The sequence below is a fragment of the Suricata suricatta genome, chromosome 16 (genome assembly GCF_006229205.1).
Source record: "Suricata suricatta isolate VVHF042 chromosome 16, meerkat_22Aug2017_6uvM2_HiC, whole genome shotgun sequence".
NCBI lineage: Eukaryota > Metazoa > Chordata > Mammalia > Carnivora > Herpestidae > Suricata > Suricata suricatta.
The window spans coordinates 23,541,067-23,557,712 of record NC_043715.1 but is presented as its reverse complement, the minus strand read 5'-3'; positions in this window follow the sequence as shown (position 1 = coordinate 23,557,712).

Below are 16,646 nucleotides of genomic sequence, written 5' to 3'. Positions count from 1 at the left end.
GCTTTGTCGAAAATTAATTGACCATACATTTGTGGGCCCAGCTCTGGATTCTCTATTCTATTCCATTGGTCTATGTGTCTGTTTTTGTGCCAATACCATACTGTCTTGATGATGACAGCTTTGTAGTAGAGGCTAACGTCTGGGATTGTGATGCCTCCCGTTTTGGTTTTCTTCTTCAATATAACTTTGGCTATTCAGGGTCTTTTGTGGTTCCATAGGAATTTGAGGATAGTTTGTTCTAGTTTTGAGAAGAATGCTGGTACAGTTTTGATGGGGATTGCATTGAATGTATAGATTGCTTTGGGTAGTAATGACATTTTCACAATATTTATTCTCCCAATCCATGAGCATGGAATGTTTCTCCATTTCTTTGTGTCGTCTTCAATTTCTTTCATAAGCTTTCTATAGTTTTCATTGTACAGGTCTTTTACATCTTTGGTTAGGTTTATTTCTAGGTATTTTATGGGTTTTCATGTGATTGTGAATGGAATCAGTTTCTTTATTTCTCTTTCTGTTGCTTCATTATTGGCCTATAAAAATGCAACTGATTTCTATACATTGATTTTGTAGCCTGTGACTTTGCTGAATTCATGGATCAGTTCTAGAAGGCTTCTGGTGGAGTTGATCGGGTTTGCCACGTAGAGTGTCATGTCCTCTGTGAAAAGTCACAGTTTGACTTCTTTGCCAATTCTGATGCCTTTTATTTTCTTTTGTTGTCTGCTGATACTAGGATTTCCAGCACTATGTTAAACAACAGTGGTGAGAGTGGACACCCCAGTCGTGTTCCTGATCTCACAGGGAAAGCTCTCAGTTTCTCCCCATTGAGGATGATATTAGCTGTGGGCTTTTCATAAATTGCTTTTATAATGTTTAAATAAGTTCCTTCTATCCCAATTTTCTCAAGGATTTTTATTAAAAGGGGTGCTGTATTTTGTCAAATGCTTTTTCTGCATCTATTGACAGGATCATATGGTTTTTATCTTTTCTTTTGTCAATGTGATGTATTACATTGATGGATTGGTGAATACTGAACCAGCCCTGTAATCCAGGAATAAATCCCACTTGATCCTGATGGAGAATTCTTTTTGAATGCTGTTGAATTCGATTTGCTAGTATCTTGTTGAGTATTTTTGCATCTGTATTCATAATGGAATTCTTTTTGAATGCTGTTGAATTCGATTTGCTAGTATCTTGTTGAGTATTTTTGCATCTGTATTCATAATGGAATAGTTCTCTTTTTTTGTTGGGTCTCTGTCTGGTTTGGGAATCAAAGTGATGCTGGCTTCACAGAATGAATTCAGAAGTTTTCCTTATATTTCTATTTTTTTGAGTAGCTTGAGAAGGATGGGTGTTAACTCTGCTTTAAATGTGTGGTAGAATTCCCCTGGGAAACCATCTGGCCCTGGGCTCTTATTCGTTGGGAGATTTTTGATAACTGATTGGATTTCTTCACTGGTTGTGTGTCTGTTGAGATGTTCTATCTCTTCCTGTTTGAATTTGGTAGTGCATGTGTGTTTACAAATGTGTCCGTTCTTTTAGATTGTCCAGTTTGTTGTAATATAATTTTTCATGGTAGTCTCTGATGATTGCTTGCATTTCTGTGGGATTACTTGTAATAAATCTATTTTCATTCAGGATTGTGTCTATTTGGATGTTCTCTCTTTTCTTTTTGAGGACCCTGGCTAGAGGTTTATCAATTTTATTTTTTCAAAAAAAAAAAAATAAAACAACTCTTGGTTTCATTGATCTGTTCAACCATTTATTTTGGATTGTATATTGTGTGTTTCTGCCTTGATATTTTTTCTTTCTCTGCTTTTGCTGGGTTTGGGGTGCTCTTGCTGCTCCTTCTAGTTTCCATAGATGCTCTTTTATATTTTGAATTTGTAGTTTTTCTAGTTTGTTGAAATAGGCCTGGATTGCAATATACTTTCCTCTTAGGCGTGCCTTTGCTACATCCCATAGAGTTTAGATTGCTGTATTTTTGTTTTTATTTGTTTCCATATATTTTTAAATTTTTTCTCTTGTTGCCTAATTGGCTCAATCAGTCTTTAGTAGGGTGGTTTTTAATCTCCACATTTTTGGAGATTTTCCAGACTTTTTCTTGTGATCTGAAGTGTACATGCTATGATCTTAACTTGTTTGTATTTATAGAGGACTGTTTTATGACCCAGTATGTGATTGATCTTGGATAATATGCCATGTGCAGTTGAGAAGAAATTGAATTCCCTAGCTTCAGGATACAAAGTTCTAAATATATCTATCAATTCCATCTGTTCCAATGTGCCATTCAGGTCGATTGTTTCTTTAGTGATTTTCTGTCTGGTTGATCTATCCATTGTTTTCCGTGGAGTATTAAAGTCCCCTGCAATTAGCACATTCTTATCAATAAGATTGTTTGTGTTTGTGGTTAATTGTTTTATGTATTTGGATGCTCCCGAATTTGGCACATAGGTGTTTATAATTGTTAGCTCTTCCTGATGGAGGGACCCTGTGGTTATTACATAATGTCCTTCTTCATCTTTTGTTAGTGCCTTTTCTTTAAGGTCCAGTTTGTCCGATATAAGTATGACTACTCCAGCTTTCTTTGGACTTCCAGTAGCATGACAGATATTTCTCCATCTCCTTACTTTCAGTCTGAAGGTGTCTGCAGGTCTAAGATGAATCTCTTGTAAACAGCAAATAAATGGATTTTGGGTTTTTTTATTCATCCTGCTACCTTGTGTCATTTGATTGGAGCATTCAGTCCATTTACATTCAGTGTTATGATTGAAAAATGTGAGTTTAGATTCATTGTGTTCTCTGTAGAGTTCATGTTTGTAATGGTGTATCTGGTACTTTATATTCCTTGCTACATCTCCCTCAGAGAATCCCTCTTAGGACTTCTTGTAGGGCTGGTTTGGTGATGATGAATTCTCTCAGTTTTTGTTTATTTGGGAAAACCTTTATCTCTCCTTCTATTTTGAATGACAGGCTTGCTATATAAAGGATTCTTGGCTACATATTTTTTCTGTTCATCACATTGATGATTTCCTGCCATTCCCTTCTGGCCTGCCAAGTTTCAGTAGATAGGTCTGTAACCACTCTGATAGGTTTCCCATTGTATGTTAGGGCCCTTTTCATCCCTAACTGCTTTCAGCTTTATCTTTATATTTTGCCAGTTTCACTATGATATATCTGTTGAAAGTCGATTCAAGTTACATCTTAGGGGAGTTCTTTGCACCTCTTGGATTTCTGTGTCTTTTTTCTTCCCCAGATTTGGGAAGTTCTTGGCTATACTTGGATCAAGCACCCCTTCAGACCTTTTTCTCTTTCTTCTTCTTCAGGAATTCCTGTGATATGGATATTGTTCCGTTTAATTGTATCACTCAGGTCTCGAATTCTCCTTTTGTGCTCCTGTACCAATTTCTCTCTTTTTCTTGGCTTCCTCTTTTGCTATAACTGTGTCTTCTAATTCACCTATTCTCCTCTCTGCCTCTTCAATCTGTGCAGTGGCCACCTCCATTTTATTTTGCACCTCATTTATAGCCTTTTTTAACTCGTCACAGCTATTTTGAAGGTTTCTAGTCTTTGCATCAATAGCTTCTCTGATGGTTTTTTCAATCCCAGCAATTAATTTTATGACAGTTGTTCTAAATTCTTGTTCAGTTATGTTGCTATGTCTTTTTTTGAACAGTTCTGTGGCTGTGATTTCTTCCTGGAATTTCTTTAGAGGAGTTTTTTGGCCAGCTTTCTGTCTCTAGTCAGTTTTAATAGCTCGTTGTGCACTGTCCACCTGTTCATATCGCTCTGTTAAAGGAGGTTCATTGACTGTCCTGGGTGTGTTGCTTCAGGAAGTGTTCTTTTAATGGTGTCTCTCAGTTTCTTTTGTTATACCTTTGATTATTTTGTTTCTCTATTCAGTGATATTTTGGAGTCTCTACCATGTGTACTTTGGCTTGTTTCTTGAGGTAGCCCTTGTCATCCCTGGTGTGTGCACTCCCTCCTGGTCACAAAATGGATGCAGCTGTTTCAGGGACCACATTCTCACATCCTTCTGTCTAGCGGTGACAGAGGACCTGGGCTGACAGGGGCCAAGTTTACCATTTTAAAGGGCATGGTTTTTGGTGCTCCAAAACAATTGTAATAGTAACATCAAAGATCACTGACCACAGACCACCATGACAAATATAATAATAATGAAAATGTTTGAAATATTCTGAGAATTACCAAAATATGACTAAGAGACACAAAGTGAGCAAATCCTGTTGAAAAAGTGATGCTGGTAAACTTGTTTGGTGTAGAGTTGCCACAAAACTTTTCTTTGGAAGGAAAAATGCAAAATCTATGACGTGCAATAAAGCAAAATACAATAACAAGGAGGTGTGCTGTGGTGCCTCCATGGCTTGGTAGGTTAAGTATCTGACTCTGGATCTCAGCTCAGGTCATGATCTTGCAGTCCGTGAGCTCAAGCTGCACATTGGGGTCTGCACTGACAGCCTACAGCCTCTTTGGAATTCTGTCTCTCCTGTCACTCTCACTCTTTCTGTGTGCTCCCACACTACCACATGCATGTATGTGCATTCTTTCTCTCACAATAAATAGATAAATTTAGGAGGGGGGTATGCTTATATATGACTTGAACTGATGACCCTGTTTTTTCCTAGAACACTTCTATTATGAAACCCTCTGAACTATTAATTTCTCCATGTGGTGGCTTTTATTTCCCAGAATCTCCAATATTTCCTTGCTCTTGAACCATAATATTGATGACAGAATCCTAAGATTCTATTTTTAATCCTTACCTGCTTCCTTTTGATAAACTCGGACTAGTTACTAGTAATAAAAAGGTTTGGTTAGAATGGTATTAAAGATGAATGTGTCTTAATACACCCTGGAACAGATACATAATTGAAAATGTAAATTTCATTTCCACATGAGCCTTGTTTTTGGAGTCATGTGCTGTGTATGAGAAAAAGCCAAGATGATTAATGGCAGGGTCTAGCATGCACATATGATTTTTCTGGTGATAAATGCTAAATCTGACATGTGTCTGTAATTTTGCCCCATTACAGTTGGCATTCTGAAACTTCTAGAAGCAGTGTGATATTCCATAAAGAACATAGGCCTTTGAGTCTGACAAATCTGAGTATGAGTTTGAGTTCCCTACTAATTAACTGTGAGGCTCTGGGCTAGTTGTTGAATTATTCCAAGCTTTACATGCTTGCTCAGAATGTTAAAATAAAATGTCTTCATACATGGTCATGAGGCATCTTAACACGTGCCTTTGAAGTGAACTTGGTGTAATATTTGTAGGGGGTTACAGAGTACATCTAAATCCCTGTATGTCTCTCAGTGGTACACACACACCCAAAAACTAATGTAAAGGATCTTGGAAGGATATTGTCAAATATTAAATCCCTCACTCTGTAGGAAGAGGAAAGAAAGGAATCTTAGAAAATTAACCTACTTGAAAAGTAAGGTTGCTTTTCATCAATTCAAAAGGTAAAAATACACTAGACTTGTTATCAGGGCTGATTTAGGAATACCATTACCTAAATAACCAGTGTAAATTTTATTTGTGGAAATCATATCCTCCAAACAGAAAACTATATTATTTTTCTCCTTTTTTAATTACTTAAAGTTTTCATTCCTTGAAATTATTTAACAATGTCTAATTCTTAAGAAAATAGCATGTCAGAAAGGAGATTAAAATAGAATATGAATGATAATCAGCCTTTTAAAGTGTGCATGCATGAGCTCACAACACACACACGTACACACACACACACAAACTTGCAAGAATACTTTTTGGTATTCTGTGATGGCTAAGAAAAATGAATGTGTTTGGGAATTACTGTTCAGTAGTTTAGAAAATAGGATTTAAGATTGGTTTAAACATTGTGATAAAGACCTTTCAGCCCTCTTCCCTCTTGTTTTATATAGTTTCATTTTTTTAATAATAATTTTTTTTGGTCCAACAGTATACCCCAGGTAGATATCTACATGTTTGACATAATGAAACAATGTCATTACTCTGTTCTAAAAAACTCCCAGTGTAATAATAAGCCAAATAACTTCTCACCTACTACAAATATCTGTGTCAAAAGGAAGGAGAATTGCATAGACTGAAGCTATTTCCTACTCCTCATACCTCCATATCTGGATGTCTTTTTTCATAGTGTAAGCTATAAATTGAATGGTATAATTTGATGATGAACATAGAACTGTATATTAGTTTTTATTTTGACAAAATCATTAAACATCACATAGGTTGAAAAATGAATCACAAGGCCCTAAGCCTGCCTTAGAAGATTGCACTTCATAAACTGAATTGCTCACATGGGCAACATTTTGGTGGAAGTTATAGATTTTCTAGCATATCTCTGATAGATAGGACTAATATAACTTCAATAAAAAGTCTGGATATGTCAATATAAAATTTTCCCTACCATTGAAAGATGTAAGATACTCCAACTAATAAATCGGACGACAACCTATTCCTTAAGGTATACTAACATACATATTGGGTTACAACAAGCAACAAAATCATTGAGGTAATAAACCACAGCCACAGAGGGGCCATTGGAGAAGGTTTCTTTCCATTCCAAGAGCCCAGCATGATGTCTGTAGGTATGAAATCACCTCCCCCCTGAATGTTAATTTCCAGTAATTGACTCAGCTATATGTGCAATGATTTAGAACTCCATATAAATGATACCTCAATGCCATGCATGCACTTATATTTATGACACTTCACATGAATTATATCCCATAAACTAGTGGTGATGTGCAAATTCATTAGGGACCTTCAACTGTGAAACATACCAGTAATGCATCTTGAGTTTAATGTAACTGTTAGTCCATGATGTAGGAGCTTCACACCTAAATATCTGGTTAGGTAGCAGTAATGGTTTTGGGTGGATATGTGGGGTATCATCGGATTAGGTCTGAGATACTAGGTAAACTGAAAAGCACACGTATAAAAATGGTCTAATTTGTGCATTTCTCTGAAATTTTGTGGTTGCTTGAGACTGTATATTATTTAGCTTTGCAGGCCTTGATATCATTACTTCAAAACTAAAAGTGATAATATCTTCTAAGAAGAACCCCTAAGGGGGTTAAGTTTTGAAGCAAGAAGTACAAATTTTGGTAGCTGAGCGATGTGAGGTTTGTTGTCTCACACATGCAAGTCAGGTTTAATCTTGATGGTGGATACTACTTTGTCTACTATAATTTATTTGTGATCCATTGTTTTCTATTTCATTTTTTATGGGACATAAATCACCCCCTTGTCTCTTTGTATTAGTTAAGTTTCTCTAGAGAAACAGAACTAAGAGTGTGTGTATATTATTTATAATTATGTTAAGGAACTGGCTCACACAGTAATAGAGGTTGGTAAATCAAGAATCTGCAACTCAAGTCCAAAGGTCGTCTGTGGGCAGAATTTCTTCTTGTTTGTGGGAGGTCAGTCTTTGTTTAATTATAATGCTTTCAACTGATAAGATAAGGCCCATCACATTATGAAGATCAATCAGCTTTATTCAAAGTTAATCAATTTAAATGTTAGTGACATCACAAAACACCTCATGGTAACATTCAGAATGTTTTACCATATATCCAATGCTACATTCCAACTTACCTGACACATAAATATAACCCTCCCACCTGTCATTCAGAAACATATTGTCATATCTCCTCATCAAATAGTGTTCTTCTTTGCCCAGAATTCTACTCTTTGGCAATGGGAGTCAACTGTACCAGATTTTGTTAACTGATGACAGCAGGTTTTAAAATAGACATTCTAGGGAAAAAAATAAATTTGTATAAAATACACTTAATAGGAAGGAGGTCAGTTTTATTTTTAATCTTTGTAGGTTCTAGTCTGGCACTTTGACTTTCAGAGGTCTAAATTTACATCATATCAAATATATTTAAAAGCTTCAAAATGTTAGTTTTTATAATAAATTGGAAGACTTTTTATAGTTGGCTTTTCTAATAACTTGGCCATGAGAACTTATTTAGTTTACAATTGAATTTCCTTTCTCAGCAAACGTTGGTGCCCACATAACAGGTTTTACAACTTCAGAAAACTTACTCCACAACATGTTTTCAATATGATAGATATTTTTGATGGCTAATTTATCAATCTGTTTATTTAAAAATTAATGATTTTTTTAGTGTTATCTTTTTAGGCACTCAAATATTTGTTACTTTGTATTAGTGAATTTGCATTTTTCATGTTATTTAACCTCTTTTGCTTAATATCTGTATTTGAAAATTGAGGATATTAGTGAAAGTCCCTTAGAGAGGTCACGGGGAATAGTCTTGGAGGAAAATATAGCACAAGACTTTGAACCAGAAAATATTGTGTTTTTATTTCTTCAGAAGAGGATATAGTTCTCTTTGCAGAGAACCGAGGAGTTTCAAAATATCTGTCAAGGTCTTGGAAATTCTTCTGGGTGGCAGGCACGATGCTGACCAGCATGAGTGGGAAAATTTAGCTATTTTTCTCTGATTCTGAAGAAATTATCTATCATGTTCTGTTATCTCCCTTAACCATAGATGCTGAATGAATACATCTCTTCACTCCTCTAGAAATTGAGACCAGGGATATTATTTATCTTTATGACTAATTCCTCCTTTGATTCTAAAATAGGCATCAAACAAATGTATTATTGGCAGTGGTTTAGAATATAGTCTACTGAGAGTTTAAAATTTTCCATATGAGATAGAAGCACAGTAATCACCCTCTGATTCCAAGAATGATTTTAGCAAGCAATTAAGATTAAGGATGAGACTTAAATGACTCTAGTTTTTTCTTAACCGATATGATAGGTATTTGCCCCTCAAATTTGATGGCATCCTGTCCTAGAAAACACATCTATTTAGAAAATATTCCAACCCCCCCAAACTCACTTTTTAGACATAATTTTGGTGAAAGGCCACATATTGGAGTTCTATTATTGCCAATCTTATTCTTCCTTGTAACAAAAAAAATCGCTTGACAAGGTAACTGTATTATTTATTGCTTCTATTGCTCTGCCTAACTCATTGTTTAATATGATCACTCTCCACACTTTTAAAGTCCGTTTAATAAACTGAACTCATGTTGGATGTTGTAGGAATCAGAAGGTATCCAAGAGTTAGGGATATGTCAAGTATCACAAAATAGAATTGAAGAGATTAATATTGGGACTTTAACTTTTAAGGGATATGATGAAATGAAACCACAACAGAAAACAATGTGCATAAATCTATATTACATTTTACATGCAAAAGTGCTCTAAACACTTAATGGAAATATAATGAGAGAAATGAGATTGGTTTCTATCTTTGGTAGGCAAAATGTTGTCCCTCCAAAGATACTTAGGTCATCATCCCCGGATCCTGTGAGTATATTACCTTGCATAGCAAAAGAGACTTTGTTCTTTGAAGATGTGTTTATATGAAGGATCTTGACATGGAAAGATTATCTATGATTATTCTGGTTGGCCTAATGTAATTACAGAAGACTTTTTTCATTAAAAAGATTTTTTAATATAGTTTATTTATTTTTGAGACAGAGACAGAGCACAAGTCAGGGAGGGGCAGAGCGGGAGGGACACACAGAATCTGAAACAGGCTCCAGGCTCTGAGCTCTCAGCACAGAACCTGATGCAGGGCTCGAACCATGAACCGTGAGATCATGACCTGGGATGAAGTCAGACGCTTAACTGACTGATCCACCCTGGCACCCCAACAGAGGACTTTTTTTAAGAGGGTCAGAAACAGAGATAGTTGAGGATGCTACACTGCTGGCTTTGAATAGGGATGAAAAGAACACAAGGCAAAGATCCAGGTCAACTTTAAAATAGACAAAGGCAAGGGAATTATTCTCCCTTAGAGCTTCCAGAATGAAAGGAGTCCTACCAATACCCAGTGAGATTTCTGACCTACAGAACCTTAGGATAATAGATTCATGTTGTTCTAAGCCAGGAAGTTTATGTTAACTTATTGTAGCAGCAAGAGGAAATAAATACATCAACCAAGAAAAATTTCAGAGAAACTAGTGTTTCTCTGAACATAAACATGAGATTCCAAAGACAGACCAGTAAAATAAAAGGTCTTTATGTCATCTTGGACTAAGGAGAAGGGCATAGGCCTCTGAGACTTAAGAGAGAAAATAAAAGCAACTCACAAGAATATGAAAAAGTTAATTTTTGGTAAACACATGTTTGTGGGTCCATAAAGAAACAATGGAGCATAGAGAGGAATTTTAACAGATTCTGCTAAATTCCTTCCTGCATACCGTACATAGTTCATGTTATACTGTAGTTACCTATGGTGATAGCTATCTTTCTGGAGCAGTTCCTTTATCTAAATTCTGTTAGGTAGTTAGGGTGAAGGTCAATTTCTTCCTGAGTCTTTTGAGCCTGTTTAGTTCCAGCTTGAAATAATCTGCCTGCAAAGAGGCACCTCTAGGGGCACCTCATTCTGAATCCCAACACTGGCATTTAGGGTACGTTTTCTGTAGGTAGAATGTAGACAAATATAATTACTGCTATCAAAGGAGGATATGTTTAATAAATCCCAAACAATATAGTATGAAAGATGAAGGAGACAGAGGGGAATTTGTAGGATAAAGTCAGTCTGGTAGTCAACATTTTTTATTTCCATTTATTCAGTGGAAAGCCATTGAACACTGGGATTTATACGCATACCCACCCCTACCTACACATTCACACATACACACACATTCACATATACAAACATGTGCAAATTGCTGCATAATCTATATAATGTCTTAGTGAGTGGTTATCAAGCTTCTTTGCTATTGCTATGCATTCAGCAGTTTTGGTTATTCTTGTTTTGTTGTTGTTATCATTTCCATTATAGTTTTGCAGATGAACCCTTTTAGGCACTAATGAGAGGTGCTTAAAAATGGTGAACCAAATTTAACAATTGCTATCAATATCTTGGAGCCATATGAGAAGGAAACAGGCAAAAATCAAAACATTTTATGTGTATGACATTTCTAATTATTTTTCCTACCTTATGTTCCTCAAGAATAGACTGATGCAAGCAAATACCCCGAGATGCTTATTTTCGACATTAAAAGATACAATGCATTCATATCACCTAGGTGGATAAGAAAAAGAGGAAGAAGAAAGAAATAAAATACTAATATTCATTAAATGCATATCAATGCAATGACTTATACTGTGTTTATTTCTCAACAAAATCACTTTTGATAAAATTTAGATTTCTATTTCTCCAGTAAACTTGCTATTCTGAAGATATGACAGAGTTGCTCATCAGGGAAATATTGGTGTCTTATTTACAAATAGATGTTTCATTTTATGGCTGAAACTTCATCCTAGTAAGCAAAAAAAAAAAAAAAGTAAACAAAAAGTTACAGACTTTTTCTGTGAAATGAGTTGATTTTTGGGTCACTACAACTTTCTTATCCCTACCATATGTCGATTGAGAGAAAAAAAAGTTTCAAAATAAACTGAAATTATTTTGCATTGACAGAACTAAAATGACACATTTTAAAGCATGAATTCATAATTCTCTTGCAAACAACAACAACGATAAACATTCTAAATTACTAGGGTTCTGAACAATTCAACATCATGGTTGAGTTAGCACTCTAAACTTTCCGAAAGAATGACTGACAAATTTTACCCAGGCTAGTGAAAATGTTTTGCTTTTCATTTTGTATAGGGATTAAAAAGGAACTGAGAATTAGCAAAAATGACCTAAAACAGACAGAATTAAGAAGAGACAACTTGGAATCTGCCAAAACATAAAACATGGCATGAGAGCAGGGGGTGTTCTAATTCTATTAAACACAGTGTCTTCAGTTGGAAAATTGAACCGGTCAAGGCTCGTCAGAGTGGATTAAGTGAAAGCAGATGGCTAATGGCATGTCACAGAGATCGATGCGTGGCCCACCTCTGTCCACCTATAGGCATGGCTTCCCATCACAATGGATAGATGTGTAAATCACAGAAAACTGGGAGGAATGGTCAACTGCCAAGAGGAAGGGTGGAGAAGCAAGTTCCTCTGACATGTGGATGCATTGCTACTCTGTGAGATTTTCAGTTTACAGGGAAGACTATAAAACAAAAGACTATTTGCATAAGCGATCACGTTACACTGCTTCATTATGAAAACTGATTATATATTGACCTGTACTTTGTTTTCATTTATTAAAGTTAATGCAGTTGGCACATGGAAATACTAGATATTAGCATATAGGTCCTAATTAGTCATTAACTGTTTAAAGGATACTGTTATTAAATGAGTAATATTAGCCTCCACTATTGCTTTTCATTTTATTGTACCATTATATCCTTGTAATAACTTTTAAGGATGGCAGGAGTGCTCCTTCAGAAGTGAAGACTGAATTTCAGGGAGCTTGTCACTTGCTGATGTTAATGCTATAAAATAATAGAGTTGAAATTCCAATCTTAGTTTATCTTCTCTCGGAGCATAGGGTTTTTAACAACTAAGTATAAGTCCACTTGCACATACATGCAAACAGCCTATCCTGTATATGCACGTATGTGTGTGTATATCTAACTACATTTCTATACCTACACTGTTGGTTCGAATTGTTCTTATATATCTTTCAGAATTGCCCCTCACCAGAGCCGTTTGAGGCAGTGATAGGCACTACTCTTCAGGTGAGAATAGAGCGGCCTTGGACGGGGAGAGCACTCAGGTAACAGGAAGAAGCAGAAAGAATGAAAAATTGCTGACGTTTACTTCTACGACGAGACGGTAAAAGAGCCAGGGTTGCAATTTAGAGCCCCATGTATCTTCCAAAGCATTCTAAGAGGCACATTAGAGGCAAAGGGAGAGACTGATAAAGTATCTTACCGACATGGTCAGAATTTCTAGATTGAGGAGAATAAGCCAATAAACCAATCTTTAGTTCTTTGGAGATGCCAAAATTTCATCCCTTGCCACTGACACAACCCATTCTTTCTAAATACAAGGCAATTTTCCTAAATGTGGTAGGATTTTTTTTTTTTTCATGTAAGTTCTGTGTAAGTGTGGTTAGGTCTATGCATATATGTCAAGTTACCTATCTCTATAATATAGATGCAGAAATTCTCTCTAATGTAGAGCCTTTCCTTCTGAGTGGAGTGATGAGACAAAAAGGACATTGAAATTCTGCAAGAAATCACTTCGGGCTCATATCCTAATTCTTAATGAGTTTTCCATTTTCATTATGAAAACCGTGGGGCACCTGCGTGGCTCAGTCGGTTAAGCGTTCAACTCTTGGTTTAGGCTCAGGTCATGATCTCATGGTTTGTAAATTTAAGCCCTGCGTTAGGATCTCTGCTGCCAAGAAGAGCTGACTCTAGATCCTGTCCCCCCCCTGCCCCTGCCTCCTCTCAAAAATAAATAAACACTAAAAAATGGTTTTACACAACACTTAGGATTCTTTTGTAAAAATAAAGCACTAAAGATGCATAAAGTCTCATGATAACAGGTCTTATTAGGGCCTCAAAGTTCCTTTTTTCTCATCATCCCCAGTCTTGCTCATGTCATATAGGGGTGTCAGGTGATAAGTAGAAAGATACATTTCATGGTCCAGGGTAGGAGCATGTAGCAGAAGATGATAATTTAAAGTTATCCAAAGGTGAATGAAATAAAAATATGTTAAATGTGTGCTGTTAGCAGTACCTACATTGAAGTACCTCTGACTTCTCTTGTGAGTTGAATTATTATGCAACAGCATCTTCCCTGTGCCTGAAACCCCCTGGACAGGCTGTATTTTGTAATGAAATCTACAGCTGAACTCTTGGTCACATGCTATGTCCTGGGTATGTACCAGCTTCTGTCTCTGGCACAGAGACAAATAAAACATGGTTCTTATTTTTGAGAACTTTAGAATATGGAGGCAGAGATGTGAGACTTAGTATGACAGTTACATATATTATTTTAAATATTACAGTTGAATATCAAGTTTTTTGTGAATCAAACTTATCCTTTGATAAAGTAGTGTAGACCATTTTATCTCTCAAACTCCTGCATTGCTCACAAGTTTACTTAGGGTTAAAGTAAAAATTCTGACAAGGCCATATGTAATTGTTTTTCTGTCTAATTTTATTTTATTTTATTTTATTTTTAATTTTTAACGTTTATTTATTTTTGAGAGAGAGTGACAGAGAGAGACAGAGCTTGAACAGGAGAGGTACAGAGAGAGAGAGGGAGACACAGAATCTGAAGCAGGTTCCAGGCTTCAAGCTGTCAGCACAGAACCCGACGTGGGGCTCTAACTCACAGACTGTGAGATCATGACCTGAGCTGAAGTTGGATGCTTAACCAACTGAGCCACCCAGTGCCCCTTTCTATTTAACTTTATGACTCTTGTCTCTTAACTCTTTCCTTCTGCTTACTCTAACCCAGCTTTTTTGCTGTTCCTCAAGCATGGCACACATTCTCCTGCCTGTCGTTTTTTGCTTCCCTGCCTACACCACTCTTTCTTAACTGTTCTTTTGTTTTACCCCTTCAGCTCCTTGAAGTCTGTATTTACATATCACCTTCTCAGTGAGGCCGTCTTATTCATCATCCTATTGAAAACTCCTACCTATCCAATCTTCTTTTCTTTTTGTTAAATTAAAAAAAAACGTTTTTAATGTCTTTATTTATTTTGAGAGACATAGAGTGAGTGGGGGAGGGGCAGAGAGAGAGAGGGAGACACAGAATGTGAAGCAGTCTCCAGGCTCTGAGCTGTCAGCACAGAGCTCGATGTGGGACTTGAACCCACAGACTGCGAGATCATGACCTGAGGGAGAATTGGACGGTTAACCATCTGAGTCACCCAGGCACCCCTCCAATCCCCTTTTCTTTCTTTCCCACTAGAACACAAGATTCACAAGGATAGAAATCCTTGTTTTATTTGTTATTCTACCCACATATAATGGCACGTGGTACAAAGTTGACATTGAAATAATATTTGTAGAATAATAGAGCAACCACTTTGTGGAAATTATATATTTCTTCATAGGGAGGATTAAAATTGATCGAACTCTTGCAAATGGAAGATTAGCCAGTTGTAGAAAATAATGCTCTCAGGTAGAAAAAATAATGTGAACATACAATGTCTTTGGTATTAGTAAATTAGTAAATACTTTTGTATTAGTAAATATAAAGTTTTTCAGGGGGAGAGGATGCACTTAAAGCAAGGTCAAACTGGAAAGTTAGTTCAGTGTCTTAAACATCAAATTTGGGAGCTAAATTTTTAGCTTCAGACCTTTAAAGTTTTAGGCAGAAGAAGTTATATTAGATCCATCTTTAAGTGATAGCCTTTGTGACATTGGTAGAATGATGACCCTTTAGAAGACAGTAATGACTCAAACTGGATTAATGGTGGTAAAGATGAAGAGAAGTTAGCAGAATTAAATAACATTTCTGATAAAGGCTCAACAGAATTTGGCAATTTAATGGATACAGGAACCAAAGGAAAGAAATGAATTGAGAAATTGGAATTTTTTTCTTGGCTAAAGAACTGGTTATCCAGTAATATGATTGGGGAACAGAGAGAATATAACATGAGGATCAGTAGATAATGGGTTCAATTTTACACATGGAGTAAGTAAAGCATACAGCAGAGGAATTGAAAAAGTCCATTTGCATAAAATTCTGAAGCTCAAGAGAAAGAGAATTTAGAGATACAATTAATATTAATTTATATATACATGGCATATAGAGTCATGGGCATGGATACAATCAGTGAATGAAAGATGGAATTGGGAAAATGATCAGGAGACATCTCTGGAGAATAATAAACATTCATGAACAGACCATGCATAGCATTATGGCAGACCCTTATGAAAGAGTCATGGTAGAACAGAGGAAAGAATGTATAATGATAGTTTTTTAAGGAACGTCTTCACAGAGGAGGTCTCAGAGGACTCAGAAAAGAAAGGATTTTGCTCAAAAAGCCTTTCAGACAAAGACATAATTTTGCTTGTAAATATAATAACCTAGGGGTACTTTACTGTAGCTAATAGACAAGGTCATGGGTCTGGAGACAGACCTTAAAGCAAAAAAGTTAGTCTGACTTTTAAAACCCCTACACAAACTGGCTACTGTCCTAAAAAAAAAAAAAAGTCATTGTTTTCCATTTTATCATTTTATGTATTGAGCTTGTAGCAAACTTTAAGAGTGAAGTAGTAATAATATGTTTTGAAAAGATAGGACATCAGCTTTAGGATTGATGCACTGAGAGGCGAGTCAAGGAGCTAAATTAAGAGAGATAATAATCATAATCTCTGGCAGTGGGGAGGAAGGAGAAGAGAATATATTTGAGAAATGTTGCAGTGAGTAGGCACTACTCATAGGACTGAAAACATGAATTATTACGGTAGGTGAGGGGAAGGAAGAATTGGAAATAGCTACAGCTTAGCCCAATGTTTGAATAAATATTCTATTTATTAAGGTCAGGAAAAATTAAATTTTTATTTTTTTAATTTTTAAAATAAAACTGCAGTAAAGTTTGGATTGAACAGATACTTAGAGTTGTGAATTAGCAGTTTCCATTAGCTAGTATGAACTTGGGCAAATCACTGGAATCAGACAATGTCAAACTTAGGTATTCTGACTTACAGCATTAATGACATACTATGTCTTTATTAATAGACATGTGCACTATAACTTTTCATGTT